The 20951-nt window shown below is 46.9% G+C and overlaps 1 long non-coding RNA gene and 1 pseudogene across 2 annotated transcripts; both read left to right on the top strand.

Moving 5' to 3' along the window:
- Positions 1-4852: 4852 nt before the first annotated feature.
- Positions 4853-10805, top strand: LOC109574571 (uncharacterized). 2 transcript variants are annotated; one of them, XR_011562219.1, is made up of 3 exons: positions 4853-5527; positions 5649-5828; positions 9764-10805. It is a non-coding gene; the product is annotated as an uncharacterized lncRNA (long non-coding RNA). The 2 variants fall into 2 exon arrangements; XR_002183112.2 differs by having other exon boundaries at positions 5624-5828.
- A 1467-nt stretch (positions 10806-12272) lies between these two features.
- Positions 12273-20688, top strand: LOC109573371 (small ribosomal subunit protein uS2-like; annotated as a pseudogene).
- The last annotated feature ends 263 nt before the right edge of the window (positions 20689-20951 follow it).

Here is a 20951-nt window from a genome sequence, read left to right as displayed (position 1 = left end):
TGGAGCACTCTCGAAGCTCTTCAAAGGTCTAGGTTCTTTTGATGTCTCTGGTCTTCACTAGTCTTCTTGTTAAGGTATCTGTGTGCATACATGCTGTTGCTTCAGTCAGGTCTGACTGCAACGCTATGTACTATAGTCTGCCATGCTCCTCTGTCCACGGGGTTCTCCAGGCAAGAATACTGCAGTGGGAGCCACTCCTCTCTCCAGGACATCTTCTCCACCTGGGGATCAAGCCTGGGTCTCCTGCACTGCAGGCAGACTCTTTACCATCTGAACCATCAGGGAAGTAATTACTTAATTCTAGTTATTTTCCTACAACACTATGTGGGTGTTGACCCCAAGTGTATCCCCGTGTTTTCCTTTCCCCTGTGATTTGATGCCTCTGCTGACACCTTGGTGCTCCCACTGGGTACCTTATTATTCTTCGCCCACACTGCCTGCCCCAGTGCCACCCCTGGCCAGAGACACTCTGTGAGTTAGCAGTGGAGTTCAATCAATGGCCTACCAGCAAATCTAATGAGAACCACCCATGAACTCATGATTTTCAGCCCATTCCTGAAATGTGAATGGATGCAATTTGAAGGACAAACTCTCATACAGCAAGAGCTCTGGGAAGGGTATGGGTAGAGGGAACATGGCAGACACGCCCATTTGGCTCCTAGGAGTCTGGTCACTTCTCTCCTAGGGTGATTGCTCACTCAGTTTTGAACTGAGCACATGGCTGCCCGAGACTACAGACATTCGCATCATCCTCTGAAGCTGGGATGCTTATGAGACAAGCTCTCCTTCCAGGATGGAGGGAAAACAATTTGTGCAACTTGTTGACTATTTTCTAGGTGAAAGAACCTGGCTCTTCTTCTCCTGCTGTCTTGCTGCTGGGAACGTCAGGCTAGAAAGGGAGGCTCCATTCTGCTCTCTGTCCACCCTGGAGGGGGCAAACGCCCCTGGGATGACAGAACAGTATTCCTGGGATGGGAATGGAGCTTTCTGGGACAGCCCTGCCAGACCAACCCTGGGCTGCCTCCCTCCACATCTAAATGGGAGACGGATGCACATTTCTCCTGGCTGTAATTTTGTGGGGACTTTTTGTTTTTGTCCACAACCTTGACTGGCACATCAGGCTTTGAGGGGGGTTTCTGTGCAGCGGCCTTGTCAGGCTGCTCCAACGTGCAGTAGTCTGGTATTTTCAGCTCTCCTTTCTGTGGGAGGACAGCCAAGCTCAGCGCCAATCCGCTGTCTTCGCCAGCTGCGTCTCTGAAAATCTATGTGGAAAATAGATGCTCCCAATTCAGTGAATCAGGACCTGATTCCTCTACCTTCCAGGGAAATGGACTTGTTCCTTTCCCCACACCTTGCACCCTCCACTCTCTCCTAAACACATAACCTGCTTTGAAATGTGCGCTCTTTCCCTGATAATATGAGCAGTTTCTAACTGCACAGCCTCAAGGCACAGGCATCTCGTGGGGGTGTAACTGGATTATTGCAAGAAAGATGAGTTTCACTCTGGTAAGTCCCCTGCTAAACTGATGCATTGAAAACTTTAATTGGAAATATCACTAAAATCCATTTTCAGTATTAAGCTAAAATATGGGAAGTTGCTAAGTTTTGCCCTAAGCTCTCAGTTCAAGGAGACAGATATTTAGGACTTCCCAGGGCTCTGATCTTGTTTATGTAATTTCTTAGATGTCCTTCACCCTTATGGAACTTGCTAGTTTATAGAGAAAAAAACCCATATAGTGAAATATTAAACTGCTTGAGAACATTGTAGTAAGTTTTATATTTCATTTATTCACTTGTGCTTGTCTGAAAAGTGTCTTCTCTTTCAGGGCTAGTTTAAAATATAATTTGTTCAAAATGTCCTTCAGGTAAATGTGAGCCTTAGAAGAGGTGGGGGGTGGGGGTGAGAGTTGACTCCGGCCAAGCTGCTCTGGGTGATTCTCTATTAAATAGTGACAGTCTCACCCACAGACGACTGATGTCTCCAGCATCACAAGACAGGGCTGGTCTTTTTGGATGAAGCTCACAACCACATCCTTACGGGTCACTGATTCCTGAGAACAAAGTGGGTGTTCCACATCAGGTGGTACTGTTGCAGGAAGGGGGACCCTTCCAGGGCCCGAAACTGGGCTCCTGTCGAACACTTGGAAGTGAATTGTCTGAGGAGACACATGTCTGACAAAGCCAGAGATTTTATTGGGAAAGGGCACCCGCATGGAGAGCAGTAGGGTAAGGGAACCCAGAACAGCTCTGCCACACGGCTCACAGTCTCGGGTTTTACGGTGATGGGATTAGTTTTTGGGTTGTCTTTAGCCAATCATTCTGACTCAGAGTCCTTCCTGCTGGTGCACATCTTGGTTCAGCCAAGATGGATGCCAGAGAGAAGGATTCTGGGAGGTGGTCGGACCTGTGATGTCTCCTTTTGACCTTTCCCGAACTCTTCCAGTTGCTGGAGGCTTGTTAGTTCCCTGTTCCTTACCAGGACCTCCTGTCATAAAACAACTCATGCAAATGGTTACTGTGGTGCCTGGCCAGGGTGGGCGGTTTCAGTCAGCATGCTTCCCCTCACAGTTCCACTGTGGTTTTATAGATCAGGCCATAGCATCCTACATCCCCTGGGTCAAATTCTACCACAACCTGTGCTGGTTGGACCTAAAAGCTGAGAATGATTTTTATTATTTTAAATGTTATAAAGTTTTGTGAGACATATGAGTTATATGGCTGTCAAATTTCAGTGTCTATAAAGATACCTAAGACTGCTTTCCTGCTGCAATAACAGAATTGAGTAGATGCAGCAGAGGTCATATGACAGTCTAAAATATCTACTATCTGCCCTTTAGAAAAACTTGCCAGCTCTGGCTCAGGAAAGTAGTATTTTAATTACTGTATGCTGGAGTTTTACTTGAAGAAAAGTAAAGTTTTATTAAATTTTGCCCCATGAAATAAATCTTTTTTAAGTGATGTAAAACTGGCCATGTTACTCTCAGTAATCTCAGAATAAACACAAGGACAGCAAATATTTATTAATAATTGAAAATTTGTTATAGAATTAGGTCATTTAGATGATCTTCTGCATGACACATTGACGTGGTTGATTCCAGAGTTGCATTTTCCCTTAGGATCAGGTGGATTCTATAGTCTCTCCGTGTGTGTGTGTGTGTGTGTGTGTGGCTTGAATGATTGCATGCTTCTTTATTCTTGCCTCCCTGGTGCTGCTTAGAGACCCTGGATATTTTATGGAAGCAATGGCCACACCACGCTAAGAGGCCTAACCCTGTCTCTGTCTTGTGTCTTCAGGAGCTGAGTGCATACCAAATGTGCATGAAAGGTCCAGATGTAAAAGCTCCAGCGTCCCATTGACTCACACCTCCTATATAAAGGGAATGGCCTTCTTTTACCCTCATGGGGGTAATAGGGGCCAGATGGGAGGACAAAGTGTACTATGGGTCCAGGTGCAAAAAGTCAGTTATCCCCTTGCTTCATACCTGCGGTGCAAAGGGAAAATCCTTCCTTTGGGAAAACAGCTCAGAGCTCATAGAGACAAGGGCTGCCCCCTGCAGAGTGGGGCCAGTAGCCTCTGGTGGGGAAGACTGGGGTGATGACTGACTGGCTGGGGGCTCCCAGGATGAGGCAAGAGGCTGAGGAGCCCAAGTCTGCAGAGCCAAGGTCATACCAACCCGTCCTTGGATCTGCATCTGTCTGAGTGGAGCAGTGACTTTAAGGGGCTAGCATGCCAGCTGCCTGCCTGGAGGCCACAGGAGGAGAGGGCAGAAAAGCAGGCGGTGTGGCTCGTCTTGGTTTCTGAAGACACTTCTTTCTGGCACCAGGTACCAAGCTATGGGAAAGCTTGTATTCTTTTTATAAAACTGCTTTAGCTGTTCTAATTCATTTGCCTTTCCATCTTAGTTCATGGATAAAAGATAAATGTACAAATGTACATATTTTTCTTTTAGCACCAGTGGAAATCCTATAACTTGGCTATTTTTATCCAACAATTCATTATACAGATCTTTCCAGGTCAGTACCAATACAAATTTCCTTCCCAGATCCCTCTTAATGGCTGTTTCCTGAATGTTCTGTTTTTATACTGAGTGATACTAATATCAATAATCTTAGTACACAAGTATTTGCACAAATGTTCCTCCCACGCTGAGTTGGTGTCATTGGACCTTCCGTGTAGAATATGAAAAGATGGATTTATGACTGTTTATCATTCATTTATTTGATGGCTTCTGAAGAGACTGGTTTGTTTTTGTGTTTTTTTTTTTAATGTTGTATCATGATTCCATTCTTTTTATTCCACAGAATAAAAATCATTCATACATGGTTTTACCCAGTCCTTTCATGGTTTCAGTTTTACAGTCCACACAGTCTAAGTCTCACTAAATTCCTAAGTCCGCCCGGGAGCAGGGACCTGCCCTCTGGGCCGCCTGGGTCCGAGCCTCAGGAATCGCTGAGGAGCGAGCCTTCTCCAGCAGCTGCCCGGGGAGGTCTTCCCAGCTCCCGCCCTCCCGTCTGGTGTCTGGGTCTCCGCGCCCTGCCGGGCCGGGAGCCGGCTCCCAGGCGGACGCCCGGGACAAGCGGGACTTCAGGGCGGCCCGGCGGTCGGGGTCAGCCCGGGGCCGTGTGCGCCGCCCGTCTGGAGCCACCCAGCGGCCGCCGTGAGCCGGTCCCTTCCTGGGGAACGTTGGCGACTCCCGCGAAGGTTCGGCCGCCGAGCCCGGGGCAGAGCTCCGGAGGCCGGGGTGACAGCGGCAACGTTCCCGGTGCCATGAGACCCGGGAAGAGCCTGCTGTCTCCGGAGATTGGGGCCGCAGGTCTGCGGCCAGGGCGGGCAGCGGCGGTCGGTGTCGGTCGGTGTCGCTGCCCGGCCGGGTGGACCAGCGCGCCGCGGGGCCCCTTCTGCCCGCGGGCACCGCCGGGGCAGCTGAGCGCGAGCAGGAAAGGTCACGGCGCCGGCGTCCGCGGGGTTACACCTTCTCCATGTTTCCCACTCGCCCGGAGGTGCGGACCACACGGACGCACGCAGACATGTCCAGTCTTCCCAGCCTCCCCCATGGACCCTGATAGTCCCGATTCACAAACGTGTGTCCTCTCCCCGGAGACGGCCGGCCCTGGTGTCCAGAACAGGAGGCACCGGAAGGGGCCACGGGCCGCCCGTCCTCCTCCCCAAAGGGCGCCCGGAAGCGCTTCCTTGCCACCTTGGGGAAAGGTCGTCCCGCTGCCTTCGCGGCGCTGAGGCTGCTCCCAGGCGGCCACGGTTCCCGCTGACGTGCTCAGATCTCAGCAGACGGATTTCCTGCGGGTCCGGCTGCCTCTATTCGAGGGGCGCCAGGAGTCCCTTCTGTTCTCCTCGGGCTCGGAAGTAGAAAGGATGGTGTCCGTGTGGAGGCGCTGTGTTTCAGGGGTGTGAGACACGGATACATCTGTGTGAGGATCACAAAGCCGACAGATTGGTGCCCGCTGTGGCGAGGTCGACCAGATGGCCCGACAGGTTGTTGGGGATCTTGGTTAACATTTATACTGTAATGTAGGTATTCAATGAGAAATCTTGACATTAATTATAATGAAAATCACCATTATCATTGTTACTCAACAATAACGTAATTATTACCTTTGTTTGCAGTTAATTTAAGAAACACTGTTTCAAGTTTATCCACAGAGTATCAAATTGAAGACGACCAGAGAAGGTGTTGAAATGAAGAACTTTCTTAACACACTGAGAAGTTGGGGAACCTCTCCTTCCAGCCACGAGGCCCTGCCCTGCAGCAACCGACCTGGAAAACCAGACCCCAGCCCCTGCAGCAATGGGCTCCAGGATTCAGTGCGTGGTCAGTGACTGTCACCTTCCTTATTTTTCTTCCTTTCAATTTAGTACCAAATTGGGGAAGCCAAATCTGTCATCTAAGCAGTCACTTGGGACGGCCCTCTTCCTGCCAGCCTGCCTCCGACTTCCCCACATCACACTCTGTGAGCAGGACACACTTTCCCTCTTTCCCACCAGAGCGTGTCCCCACTCCTGTGTGTGCCCTGAGTCTCAGCCTAGGCGAGTGGTGCTGGCTGACTCCTTGCTCTGGAGACAAATTCTGAAGAAACAGTGAAGGAGCAGGAAAATATCCTAGAGTAGGAAATGGCCACCCACTCCAGTATTCTTGCCTGGAAAATTCCATGAACAGAGGAGCATGGCCATCTGCAGGTCGTGGGGTCACAAAGAGTCAAACACGACTGAGCATGCACACACAGACACAGGCATCTTCGTTTATGTCTACAGAGCTTAGAGTGAGAACCAAATAAAGCACTGAGGATAATATGTGGGTGCCGGGGTCCTGCCCCGGCTGATCCAGGGTATTCGAAGCGGGGATGTCGTCGCGACCTATTTATTTAAATATTTTATCAAAGATATAAAGAGTAATAGAATGAGGATAGCTCAGTAGGAAAATTCAGTGGAGAAAAGAGGCTGAGTAGCTTGGTTTACGCGGGAGACCAATAAAACTTCAAGACAAGAAGTTTGCACCACTTACGTAGGCCACAGGTGTCCTTCCGTTCTCCCGAAGGAGAGGAGACACTGAGGCCTCCCCGGTCGGATCTTAGAAGCCCAGGCATAATTAGCAAGCATGGCGGGTTCCGCGCTCCAGATGGAGACTCAACCAGAGTAAGAGAGAAAGCGACATGGGGAGACCAGTATTTCGAGAAACTGATCCCAATTCTTTATTTTCCATGGTCTACTTTTATACACTGAGATGGTATGCAAAAGTCACGCGGGGTCAGCAGTCCTGACTTTTATCAAAGTCAGGTGCTTCATACAAATGTATACAGAGGTCTTAGGGGTGTTACATCATCTTCTGGCCAGGGGGGCCTGCTGACAATTTATGACCCTCTCCTTGTGACAGCGGTCAGTCAACCAGGACACTTATTTCTCCAGGGGTGATTATTCTCAAAACAGACACCACCCAAATAAAGTTACATTCCTATAGGGTGAGGGTATAGTGGGATTTAGTTAAGGAAAGAATTTACTTAGCCTAAGGTCTAACGTGATTAATATCAAAGGTTAATACTTATTTCTTCTATATATTCATTAATGTGTGTAAGGGCAGGGGATGTGGAGACTTAGCAACAAACATTGGCTCAACAAATGAAAAACCCTTCACCAATACAATTTCTAATCAGCCCATTATACTTATACTAATAGTTTTCTAACTTTTCTAAGGAACCTGTTTTTAGAAGGTTTAAAGCATCTTGTGCCTCTCACGGTTGGGAGGCTGTGAGCAGTCACATGTGGCCGGACAAGCCTGTCAGGCAGGCTAGAGAACCTTCAGAGGAGTTTGTAGGTTAAAACACTCTTATCACGCCCAGGAATTATTATTAACTGGAGCTCTAGGTTAACTCCTTCTCCAAAAGAGGTGGTGGGGGACAGCCCCCCGTAAAGTCAGAGATGTAGGTGAGAGCACAAAGTAGTAAAGTAGGCAGGCTCTGGTTATGGGGGTAGATGCTCGAGGAGTTCCAGGGGGACTCCTGAGGCTCGATCCCGCCTTTGCATATGTCGAGCCTCCTTCCTCATGACCTTTGTCATGGGCGGAGTACCTCACTCTGGCCCCCAACATGTGGGTTTTGTTATTTTTGAAAAAAAATCAAATTAATCATTTTAAGTTGAGATATATATCATATACCCAAAAATTCTCCTTTAAGCACTATATCTTAGTGATTGCCTATTTATATAGTTGTGTAGCCATCATCACTATCTGATCCAGAATATTTTATATTTTATCTCCCTACAAAGACACCTAGTGTTCCTTAATCAGTCATTTTAAATTCCACATTCCTCACTCTTTCATCCTTATGGAATTGCCTATTCTGTGTATTTCAAGCACATGGGTTCATACAACTGTGGCCATTTAGGTCCTTTAGGCCATTTAGGTGCTTACACAGTGTGATGTTTTTGAAGCTTATTCATATTTTATCATGTGATCCAATTTTTTGTTTGGCTTCAGAATTTTCCTGTCTTTAACACATGTGCGCACACACACACACACACACACACACAGAGACATGGTACAGTTTTTTTAATGTGGAAAATACACAGAGGTCCAATGTAGCCATTAGAACCATTTTATGCACACAGTTCCATGGCATAAAGTACTGTCTTCCTGTAGGCACTCAACCTGCCCACCAACGCAGAGCGGCCAGCAAGCACAGAGGACGGCAGCCCAACTGTGCTGCCCATTGTCAGAACCCCCACAGCGCCCACCCAGGGCAAGACTCAACAATAGGTGCACCTCCCAATGGCCAAAGGAGAGCCCATCTGTGCTAGGGGAGGGGGCGGTGGCCAAGGGTGAGAGAGATGAAAGGAGAGACAAACGGGAAAGTCCACAGCACCTGGTATTTCCAGGTGGTCTTGCAACCAAGTACTAATCAGGCTCAACCTCGCTTTGGATTCTGAGCTCAGAAATTACCAGGTGCCTTCATGGTGCTATGGCCCTAGATGATGGCAGCCCTGACCAGGCACCCCAATACTCTGTGCTGTGGGGCCCTGCCATGCCAGCCTCACCAGCCCCTGTCAGAGCCCTGGGGTGCCCAGCATCTGTGGGCAAACTGCTCCTGACACATCCTTCAGCCCTGTGGAGGCCCAGCCATCAGGCTGTGACTTGGAGTTCCCAGGAGATGGTTATCACTCAGGGTATGTGGCCAGTGGCAATAGGGCCTGACCCTCTGGAAGTGAGTGGAGAAAAGCCCAGTGCTCTAATTCAATGCTGTCCTGGCACCAACTGAGTGTCTCTTGCTGACATCTTCACTGCTTCATCCAGATATTCCATGTACCACTCATGTTCCGGCTGGGGTTCTAGGGGCAGCCTTCACAGGGTTGCAGCCTTTCCCAGTGACCAATCCCAAGTGCCGATGCCTCTACTCTGGACCCTCACATAGGTGGTACCGCTATCAATGCTTAGGGTTAAAAACAGCAGATCTAAGATGCTGAAGACTTGTTCTAGGTCTTGCAAACAGCTCAGAACTGATGTCTGGTGGCCTTTAATGCTGTGACCTAAGACCATACCATCTACCAGCAGACATGTCAATCTCCAGATAATCAGAATCAGATTGATTAAGTAAAAAGAGGGACAAATGTGTCATGTTTGGAGGAGGGAGGTGGAAACAACACCCCTCTGCCTTTGTCTCCCTCCTTCCAGCTTCTCAGGGGCCAAGTCATCCCAATATTCTGTGTTCACATATTGTTCTCTTTTGACTTAGACAACATGGAGGGTCCCTGCCCCTCAAGTAGTAATTTTCTCAGTTTTGAGGGGTACAGTCATGAAATATCTTCCAGTGTACAAATAGAGAAAAGATAAAAATCACCCAGACCACTGGAGTTCCATATGAGGTGAGGGTGATATAAGGTCCCTTGAACTTCTGTTCTGGAAAGAGGGAGGGAGGAGGAAGAAAAAGCTAATCTTCAGTGAATGTAACCTTCACATGGGCTCTGTTTAGTCATTTTATCTGTACAGTTATTCAGTCATCATAACATTTACTCAAGGTCTTTTATCTTTCTGGCCGGATGTTCTCATGGAGCTCACAGGCTGAAGAGGTACTCAAAGTGAGAGAGTCAATTCCTAGGCAGGTTGATAAGAAGTCCGAGGGAAGCCGAGGAGAGAGGGGCCTGGAGTTCTCAAGGAGGAGGAAAGGACAAACATCTTTTTTTTTTTCTCTCTACATTCCTTAGTCTTAGTCACTTAAAGCATTTGTTTTTGTTTTTGTTTTTGTTTCTTTCTTTCTTTAGGCCCAGAACTGATGACTACACAACTCAGTTTAAACTCTGTGAAAGAAAGTAAAGTTGCTCGGTCATGCCTGACTCTGCAACCCCATGGACTGTAGCCTACCAGGCTCCTTTGTCCATGGGATTTTCCAGGCAAGAGTACTGGAGTGGGTTGCTGTTTCCTTCTCCAGGGGATCTTCCCAAGCCAGGGATCCAGCCCGGGTCTCCAACATTGTAGGCAGATGCTTTACCATCTGAGCCACTTAAACTCTGTACTAGGGATCATATAACAACAATGTATCCTGCTTGAGGACAGTTTCTCCTTCCTGAAAACCTTCTGATTAATCCTGATATCTTAGAATGTATATTATGGGAATGGGTCTGGTAGGATCTTTCTGTTAAATTCTAATCCTGTTATCCTAAAATGTTAATTGTGGGAGTGGGTCTGGTAAAACTTTCACAAACTTGAGACATTCTTTTGGTTTAATGTAGTAACTAATTTAAAAAGTATATACATCCCTTGCTAACACCATCAAGGGGGGGCACTCCCCACCCCCTTCTGCTGTCCATGACAGAAGCTTTCTCTGACCTTTTCCCACTGTCATAAAACTCTGCTACACAAACGCTCTTGAGTGATCAATCCTGGTCCCTGGTCCTGAAGCTAAATCTTCTTTGGAGATCCTGAATCCGACATCGTTCACAGTAAGCTCGATTGAATCTATAACAATCTCTTAAAAGCCAAATATAATCTTAAAATAAGCTATGCTGCTGCTAAGTCCCTTCAGTCGTGTCCAACTCTGTGCGACCCCATAGACGGCAGCCCACCAGGCTCCCCCATCCCTGGGACTCTCCAGGAGAGAACACTGGGGTGGGTTGCCATTTGAAAAATCAAAGTGAAGTCGCTCAGTCGTGTCCGACTCTTAGCGACCCCATGGACCTCAACCTACCAGGCTCCTCCATCCATGGGATTTTCCAGGCAAGAGTACTGGAGTGGGGTGCCATTGCCTTCTCCAAAATAAGCTATAAGCCCTATTAAAATAAAATTCAACTGAGTAAAATTTTAAAATCTTAGTGCCTTTATTTAAAGATTTATGAATCAGGCAGCATCCAATTTAGCAGTTAGAACCTCTGAGGAGTTGCACAAAATAAAAGATTTTTATAGGCATAAGGGATCAGGAACAAGGAAGTTGTACTGGGCAAAGAATCCAAGTGGTTACTGTAAGGTTACTTTCCATTAGAGGCTGGAAAGCTTTCTCAGGCAGATGACTTAACTAGTGATAATCAGAAGATTCCTGGCTGACTGGTTCAAGATTTCATTTCTGGAAGAGCCAAAATTGCATTTACGTCTATTTTGCTAGCACGGTTCATAACTAAGCAACTCCTTTGGGGCTGTTGTCTTGTTTTTAACAGTCCCCCGGGGGCAGCAACAAGGCTTACCACTGCTGGTTCTTCCCCAAATGCTGAGAGCGCATGTGCCCTGTGCCAGGCCTGTGCTGGGGGCAGGGACCCAGCCACGACACCTCACAGTCCTTGACATTCAAGAGGAGAGTAAAACAGAAAACCACCATACTTTAAAAAGAAAGGATTCTGCTGCTCCCACAGAGCTGACGCTGTGGAGGGAGACAAGGAATAAACAGAACAGCTTGTAGAAGAGTCAGCTCCATGGAGTGAAGGGCAGGAAACGGCACAGCGGGATGGGGGAGCTGGGGCAGGGTGGGGCACGGGGAGGAGAGGAGTCCTGGGACAGTGGACTGATGGGTGACGAGCCCCAGCGGTTGCTGACTGGGCCGGCCCTGGGGCCGTGAAGGACCGAGGTGGTAAGGGCAGGAGACATGGGGGAGCTGCCACTGCAGATGCACACAGGGACCTGTCTCTGAGGAGGTGACATTTAAGCTGCGCTCCAGGCCACTGTCCCCTTCCCTTGTCACCCAGAGCCAGACACCGAGGATGGCCGCTAACATGACGCGCACCAGCCAGTCCTGAGCCTGCGCACCCAGCTCACTGTTCCCTCCTGAGGAGTCACAGTCAAGGCCCCTGTGCTGAGTTCCCCTCCCTCCCTCTCCAGACAAGGCCGGTCCTTTCCCGTGTGGCCCAATGGCGTGGCCTGTCCCTCCTCTTGGGAACTTTAAGTCATCAACTCTCTTATCGATGACAGTCGTCTCCTGATCTGTTTGCCTTATTATGCCTCCAATTTCCTATTAATACACTATATTTTAAATTAGCCAAGAATGACAGCACACTCTAGACACAGAGTGTCTTAACTGAGCACACTCAATTAAGTGTGGACAAATGGAGCATGAATTATGACACTTCCTGCAATGTCCTCAATCAGTTTAATGTTTATTGTGTGTTAAGCGGTGTTTTGTGTTTTCCCACCTGGTTAGTTTCCCCTGGGTCAGCTGTGCTTTCTTTCACCAACTCTTTCTCCCGGCAAAATTACTTGCAAGCACAACTGAAGTTCAGAATATGTTCAAATTGTTCCCTACAGGGCAGGCATCTTAGAGAAAACTTTACCGCAGCGCTGCAAGGCGTCATGTCTTTCTCCAAGTTGGCTGAGAACGAGAAGAGTAGGACTTGTGTGGTTAGTCCCTCTGTTGTGCCCAGCTCCTTGTGGCCCGTCCTTTGAGAGGAGCCTGGCAGGTACAGGCCCTGGAGTCCCAAAGAGCTGGACACGACTAAGCGACTATATATTCTTCCGGATTCTTTCCCGTTACAGGTCATCACAAGATACTGAGTACAGCTCCCTCACTACACAGCAGCTCCTTATGTCACCTGGTGTACACACAGCAGTGTGTGCATACTGACCCCAAACTCCTGACTCACCTCTCCCCACACCCCCGTGTCCTCTTTGGTAACCATAAGCGTGTTTTCTATGTCTGTGACTCTACCTCTGCTTTGTAAATAAGTTCATCTGTATCATTCTTCAATATTCCACATGTGTGATGTCATACGATGCTTGTCTCTTTCTGTCTGACTTACTTCACTTAAAGTGAAATCACCATGTTCATCCATGTTGCTGCAAATGGCATTATTTCATTTGATTTTATGACTGAGTAATTTTCCATTGTATATATATTCCACATCTTCTGGAGCAAGCACTTCTTAGACTGTACAGCTTGACTTATTTTAAAGGAACAAAAATTGTGAGGAAACCTAAGTTTTTTTAGAGGTGGAGCATTTCTCGGCAATGATTCATATATCATTAATTAGCATTTAATGGATTAGGAGACCAAGAATAGTAGGTAAAACTGGTGTGTCGTTTTGTTTTATGTCACTTATGTCAAGTTCTCATGCTGCTGCTGCTGCTAAGTTGCTTCGACTCTGTGCAACCCCATAGACGGCAGCCCACCAGGCTTCTCCATCCCTGGGATTCTCCAGGCAGGAACACTGGAGGGGGTTGCCATTTCCTTCTCCAATGCATGAAAGTGAAAAGTGAAAGTGAAATCACTCAGTTGTGTCCGACTCCTATCAGGGTTAAATTATGTTCACAAAATACAGATTTCTTCTGTTCCTCTATTCTTGATTCTCTAAAATTATGTGGTGCTTTTGTAGTCAGTTGTTCTTTGCTTGCATAGCCTTCACATGATTTTCAGAAGTAATTCTTGAAAAAATTTATTTTATAGCCTTCCTTGCTTATTTTTCTTTTCTTATAGCTGCTTTAAATATTGGTCTTGAGAATACATATTTTTCCAGAAAGTAGTCCATTTCTTGAATATTCTAGCATATTTGCAGTGTATATAAAGGGGTTTATATTCATTTTGTGGATGGGTATGAGATAATATGAAATATACATCAGACCTGCTGTCTGACACAGGACTCCTAAGTGTCTTGAAGTTTCCTGGGTGATAGAAATGTCTTTTGGTTTGTTTTCTTTGTATGTTTTCTGAAAGTGTTCACTTTGCTTTTTCCTAGTAGGAAATGATTACTTTTATAACAGATACTTTTGACGATTATTGCTAAGGTTTGTTAGTACAATTCTATGTGCCCTTTATTTTAAGGCTTGTGATTAGTTTCATCTCTCTCTCTCTCTCTCTTTTTTTTTTTTTTTTTTAGTTTCAGCTCTAATACATGCATTTTCTGTCTCAGTTGAATGCCCTACATATTCAAGGAGGTTCCTTCACTCTGGCTGCTGAGGATTCTCAGCCCCACATGAATGTTGGACATTATTCAATGCATTCAGTTCAGTTCACCTCAGTTGCTCCATCGTGTCTGACTCTTTGCAACCCCATGAACCGCAGTGTGCCAGCCTTCCCTGTAAATCAGCAACTCGCTGAGTTCACCCAAACTCATGTCCATTGAATTGGTGATGACATCCAACCATCTCATCCTCTGTCGTCCCCTTCTCCTCCTGCCTTCAATCTTTCCCAGCATCAGGATCTTTTCTAATGTGTCAGCTCTTCACATCAGGTGGCCAAAGTTTTGGAGTTTCAGCTTCAGCATCAGTCCTTCCAATAAACACCCAAGGCTGATCTCCTTTAGGATTCACTGGTTGGACCTCCTTGCAGTCCAAGGAACTCTCAAGCATCTTCTCCAACACCACAGTTCAAAAGAATCTATACTTCTGTGCTAAGCTTTCTTTATAGTCCAACTATCACATCCATACATGACTACTGGAAAAACCATAGCTTTGATGGACTTTTGTTGGCAAAGTACTGTCTCTGCTTTTTAATATGCTATCTAAGATGGTCACAACTTTCCTTCCAAGGAATAAGCATCTTTTAATTTCCTGGCTGCAATCACCATCTGTGGTGATTTGGGAGCCCCCCAAAATAAAGTCAGCCACTGTTTCTGCTGTTTCTCCATCTATTTTTTCATCTATTATTTCAAATCCTAAAAGATGATGCTGTGAAAGTGCTGCACTCAATATGCCAGCAAATTTGGAAAACTCGGCAGTGGCCACAGGACTGGAAAAGGTCAGTTTTCATTCCAATCCCAAAGAAAGGCAATGCCAAAGAGTGCTCAAACTACCGCACAATTGCACTCATCTCACACACTAGTAATGTTCAAAATTCCCCAAGCCAGGCTTCAGCAATACATGATCCGTGAACTTCCAGAAGTTCAAGGTGATTTTAGAAAAGGCAGAGGAACCAGAGATCAAATTGCCAACATCCCCTGGATCATCAAAAAAACAAGAGAGTTCCAGAAAAACATTGACGATGTCAAAGCCTTTGTGTGCATCACAACAAACTGTGGAGAATTCTGAAAGAAATGGGAATACCAGACCACCTGACCTGCCTCTTGAGAAACCTGTAGGAAGCCACAGTTAGAACTGAACATGGAACAACAGACTGGTTCCAAATAGGAAAAGGAGTACATCAAGGCTGTATATTGTCACTGTGCTTATTTAACTTATATGCAGAGTCCATCATGAGAAACGCTGGGTTGGATGAAGCACAAGCTGAAATCAAGATTGCCAGGAGAAATATCAACAACTTCAGATATTTAGATGACACCACCCTTATGGCAGAAAGTGAAGAAGAATTAAGAGCCTCTTGAAATTGAAAGAGGAGAGTGAAAAAGTTGGCTTAAAGCTCAACATTCAGAAAACTAAGATCATGGCATCCAGTCCCACTCAATGCATAGATCTCCAGTAATCATTCTTTCCTCAAAAGTTGTTCCTGCTCATCCTTGTGGAATTTCACCTGTGTGTGATCAGATGACAGAGACTCAGTGGGCTCATTAGGCACTTGGAATCATTCTTTCTGTCTGAGTAGCTGTTTCTTTTCAATCCCCTGCCCCACACATATCATCTTCTGTGCCTCCCTGGCTCACCTGTGTTCTCAGATCAGGGCTTTGCTGGGCTGCATCTGGGTTCCCCTCCCTGTACCTGCAGCATGGAAATTGCCTGAAGGCAGACAGCCGGGAGCCATCAGATGGATTTGTGTATGCATCTTCACTCTAGGAATTTAGTCCTGCATGGCCTGCTGTCCAGGATCTGAAAACAGTTGTTCCCAATATTTTGTTCAGCTTTCTAATTACCAGTGCCAGGTGAGGAAGTTCAGATACTGTTCCTCTTAAAGCTGGAAGTGGAAGTCACATTTTATTTTTACAGACACCCTTTGAATCAGTAATTCTAAATCAGTTAACCATATATGTTTGAAAGTATCTTTTGCTTCATTTTCTCTGTTTTGCTCTTGCAAATGTAAAAACAAAACCAAATATCAAGAGACACACTAAAACAGGTTTTGTTTTCTGTTTTTCCTGGTTGAACTTTATGCCAACAAATCCTAGGTAAGGACTTAGGAAGCTGCAGTAAGTCAAGGCACCAGCAAGATCACAGGATCTGCAATCAACAGGGATCTTAATGGTACCAGAGAGCTTTTTTTTTTTTTTTTTTTTTGCCATGCCGTAGGAGCTGGATGCAGTAGTTGAGGGGCTAGAGGGATCCCAGGACCTTAATGACACCAGGGAGCCAGCTAAAATACAGGAGGCTGAGGCCAGGTACAGCAGGTTTGGCCAATGTGAGCTGAAACATATTTAATTCTGAATTTCCAGAACCATAACCTCAAACAAAATGTTCACCTTCTTCTGATATTCACATAGAAAGATTGCATAGAATCTTTTGCCTAGAAATTCTACTTCCATGGAAGATAGCCACCAGGAAGATTGCTTGGAGAATTTAAGAGATGTGTGGGTTTCAGGTGGAGAAAGAGGAAGTGAGTAAATGACAACTGCGATTCAGAAACGGAAAGGGGTCTGTGCAAACCCAGCAGGCTCTCTTTGGTGGAAGGCAGGCCGTACGCTCACTGCTCCTTCCCCCTTTTGCTGAGGTCACTTTTATCATGTTTTAGGTAGCTCCAATGAAAACTTCAAGTACAGGGGCTTCCCTGGTGGTCCAGTGGTTAAGAATCTACTTGCAGGGCAGGGAACACTGGTTCAATCTCTGGTCCCCAGAAGATCCCACATGCCACAGAGAAATTAAGTCTGTACACTGCAAAGACTGAGCCCAGGCATCCTAGAGCCCAGCGCTCCACAGCAAGAGGAGCCACCAAAGCGGGAAGCCCAACCACCCAACTAGAGCACAGGCCCTGCTCGCTACAAGTGGAGAGAGCCTGCAGGCAGCAAAGAAGACCCAGGGCAGCCAAAAAGAAATAAAATTATGTGTAAACAAAAACCCCTTCAAGTACAGTGACCCTCAATGGCTCAAGTAACTCCTGCTCGATGTTCTCGGCACACTGGCGTGTGGGGTCTACAGGAACCCCCTCCTCCCGTGAAGGCCCAGCATCTCCATCGAGCACGTGTCTCCACCACTGTGCTGTGCCATCTCCCTGCTCACCTCTGCACAGAATTGCTTCTGATGGTGTCACTCTTTAGGCAGGGGAGTCATTCTTGTGAATCATCATCTAACAGTTAATATCTCACCTGCAATTTTATTTCTATATTCCTTAAAAGGAGTTCCTTAAAATCCCAATTGTATTCCTTAAAAGAGCGTTTTATCAAAATCTTGACTTGAACACCTATGTTTTTATTTATCAACTTTTATGTTTATGTCATGTGAAGAGTTGACTCATTGGAAAAGACCCTGATGCTGGGAGGGATTGGGGGCAGGAGAAGGGGACCACAGAGGATGAGATGGCTGGATGGCATCACTGACTCGATGGATGTGAGTGTCAGTGAACTCCGGGAGTTGGTGATGGACAGGGAGGCCTGGCGTGCTGCGATTCATGGGGTCGCAAAGAGTCGGACATGACTGAGCAACTGAACTGAACTGATGTCTCCTTCATTGTGTCCTGTGCTCTGGCTCAGCCTCTCTCTTGGCCTCTGCTCTTGGCCTCTCAGGAAACAGTGTACAGGATGTATTAGTTGCATCCGCCCTCCCCTCTCACTGGCTCTTTTCCATCCTCCCTCATCTCCGTGACATGTGTAACTCTGTGCACATCACTATCACCATGACACCCTCCCTCCCTTGGGAAGCCTGTTATCACCTTCCTGCTCCTTTCTCTGCTGCCCCGTGTGTGTCCCTGCCCAACACTCACAGCAGCCTCACAGCAGGCGCTCTCCCTCACTCTTCTCTCCAGAGTTCCTGCTGGAATTTCTGGACACCACCTCCCAAGTATTTACCTCTGACTCTGGCTTCTTCTTCCCTGGTGGGCCCTGTAGCATCTTCCCCTGAATGAAGACCACAGATAAAACCTAAATTCTCCTTCTTCCCCAGCTACCTTAGACTCCCCTGTGGATGTCTCCTTCTCATCCAGGCTCAGTGATTCAATATCATCCATGAACCATTTTTCTATACTCAACCATCTATCTGGCTGTATTGATACCGTCTCCAGGGGAGTGGGTGGAGCAATGATGGGCAATGTTGAGATGGCAGGTAGAGACCAGGCCAGGCAATGAGGGCGTGAGAATGAAGGACAGTGCTAAGAAGAGGAGCAGATTATAGAGAAGTCACAAGGGTAGAAGAGGTTGGAGAATGTTTTTAAAAACAGACCAGGGAGAAATCTGGGAGAGGAGAGGTCGAGTCTTAGGAAAGAGAAATGATCATTGCATAGCTCCTCAGGGGGGTGGGGGTGGGGGAATCCAGCAACGTGCTAGTTTACGAGCAACATCCTATCAGATGCTGTATTTCAGTTGGAAATACTTCATGCTACAAATCCGTTACATTTGTAGAAATTCCTAATGCATTAGAAATTGATACATTTTCCTGCAATGGAATAAATTAGGCTAAGGTTATGCATTACATTGTTTATTGTGATGTCAAGATGTCATTTTATATTAGTGTTTATTCCAATGTGGACCAGTAAAGCGTATTATAGTACATCATCTATTCAGTGGACTGATTTGTGGAAAATAGTGTCCCAAGAGAGAATATTCCCCAAGATATTGTCAGCTGAATATAAGCAAGATACCATAGAACACTGTGCACAGTGTGCGACCATGTATGGTTTTAAATGTGGTTGTGCTCAGTCACTCAGTCATGTCCCACACTTTTGACACTATGGACTGTAGCCCACCGGGCTCCTCTGCCCATGGCGATTCTCCAGGCAGGGATACTAGAGTGGGTTGCCATTTCCTGCTCCAGAGGATCTTCTGGACCCAGGGATTGAATCTGAGTCCCTTGTGTCTCCTGCACAGGGAGGTGGGTTCTTTACCATTAGCACCACATGTGGAGTGAAGAAGAAATAGATATTCATAGTTGCTTGTGTATCCATAAAATGACATTCTGGGCCGTCTCTCCTGATCCAGGGGTTAAGACTCTGCACTCTCATTGTAAGGGCCTGAGTTTAATCCCTTGTCAGGAAAGTAGAACCCGTATGCCACAGCTAAGAGTTCCCATGGAAAAGATACTGCAGGCACAGCCAAATAAATACTTAGAAAAAAATATAAGCCTCTGGAAATGATTCCTGAGGAAAAAAACACGTGGCTGACTGTGGAAGCAGCAGGGCCTTTACAAGAAGGGAGGTGGTAGGAAGAATAATGTAACATGAAGTATTTTATATTTCTAGGTTCTTGAACCTTGTACATGTATTGTAAGTTCCTCAGAAATGCCAAGACATTACAAAAAATTTTAAACCTCTAAAGAATAAAACTCACAGTGTTATTTCTACAAACTGAATTAAAGTCAAGTTTGTTTCATCAGAAAGATTATCTGGCTTCTCTAAAACATCTTCTCAGGCTTTTCTCACACTACCCAGACAGTGGTCCATATGGCACTGTCTGGATTCTTGTCATAACTTGAAGTGAATCTTTTACATTATCCTGGGTCCTTGATGTCCAGCAAATGAAGGAAGACGTCATCACGTTCCTTGCAGCAGGGGCCCACTTAGGTAGCACCGACCTTTACTTCCCAACGGAGCAGTACATCTACGGAAGGAAAAGTGGCTGCGTCTACACTAGGAATCCGAAGAGAACCTGGGAGAAGCTTCTGTAGGCAGCTCATGCCATCGTTGCCACTGAAAACCCAGCTGCTGTCCCTGCTGCGTCCTCCAGGAACCCTCGCCAGCGAGCTGAGCTGCAGTTTGCTGCCGCCACTCCTCTGGTCAGCCGCTTCGCTCCTGGAGCCTCCACTAACCAGACCCAGGCAGCTTCCCAGAGCCAAGACTCCCAGCTGACCACCCCTCCCAGGGCTGACCGCCAGCCTCTCCCAGAGGCATGTATGTGAAGTTCTTACCATGGGTCTGTGTGACACGGACTCTCCTCTGCACTCTGGAGAGGACCCATTCTCGGCAACCAGGGAGCTCAGTCGGTGGGTCTGACTTGGCGAATGCTCACCCGGGAAGTTCCACCCGTGCACGGCACCGTTTCCTGTGAACACTCATGGGAGGTCGTGCCTGATCTCTACGTCTGCAGATTCTGAAGAGATTAAAAGGGAAGAGCAGGTGACAGTTGAGCAAGTTCTGACCAAGGAGGACTTCACCGTGAATGGGTCACTTCAGCAGCCGAGTGCAACGCTACTGGATCTGAGGTGCTGGCCTAGTCCACAGGCGGGCAGGTGAGCTCGCTGCCCACTCCGCAGATCCCCCGAAGGCTGGCCTGCAGCGCCCACTGCTCAGGCCACTGGACGGGTAGGCACAGCACTGCGTGGGCTTCAGCTGTTCTTTCACAGGCTCTTTTCTTGGGTGGGGGCTGTGCTGGGTCCTTGCTGCTGCACAGGTTTGCTCTGGTTGCGGTGAGTGGGGAGCACTCTGGTTGTGGTGCCTGCCTTCTCATTGCAGCGGCTTCTCTTGCTTTGGAGCGTGGGCCCCAGGACCCCCAGGATTCAGTGGTGGCAGAGCGTGGGCTCAGGAGCTGTGGCCCCCAGGCTGTGGAGCACAGGCTTGATGATTGTGGTTCCCAGCCTTAGTTCCTCTGAGGCACCTGGGATCTTCCTGGACCAGGGATTGAACTCATGTCTCCTGCATTGGCAAGATTCTTTACCATGAGCCATTATGGAAACCCCACAAACTCTTAAAATAGAAATTGGTTGAGAGAGAATAAGCAGTTTCTAAATAAATAAATATGTCTACTCATGAGAATGTTCTGTGACTTTTGCTTTTTTCCTTTCACATAAGAGGAAAATTTCCTAATTCATAAATCATTATGTTCTTCCCTCAAACAACATTTGCAACTGCTAATTTTATTAGTTAAGCTTGATCCAATTTTTAAGATACTTTTCTCACACTTTCCCCTATGCACTGTACATTCATTATCAATTGAAATAATATTTTATCATTGTTCAGTCACTCAGTCATGTCCAACTCTTTGCGACCCCATGGACTGCAGCACACCAGGC

The sequence above is a fragment of the Bos indicus genome, chromosome 19 (genome assembly GCF_029378745.1).
Source record: "Bos indicus isolate NIAB-ARS_2022 breed Sahiwal x Tharparkar chromosome 19, NIAB-ARS_B.indTharparkar_mat_pri_1.0, whole genome shotgun sequence".
NCBI classification, from domain to species: Eukaryota; Metazoa; Chordata; class Mammalia; order Artiodactyla; family Bovidae; genus Bos; species Bos indicus.
This window is presented reverse-complemented; position numbering and strand designations above follow the sequence as displayed.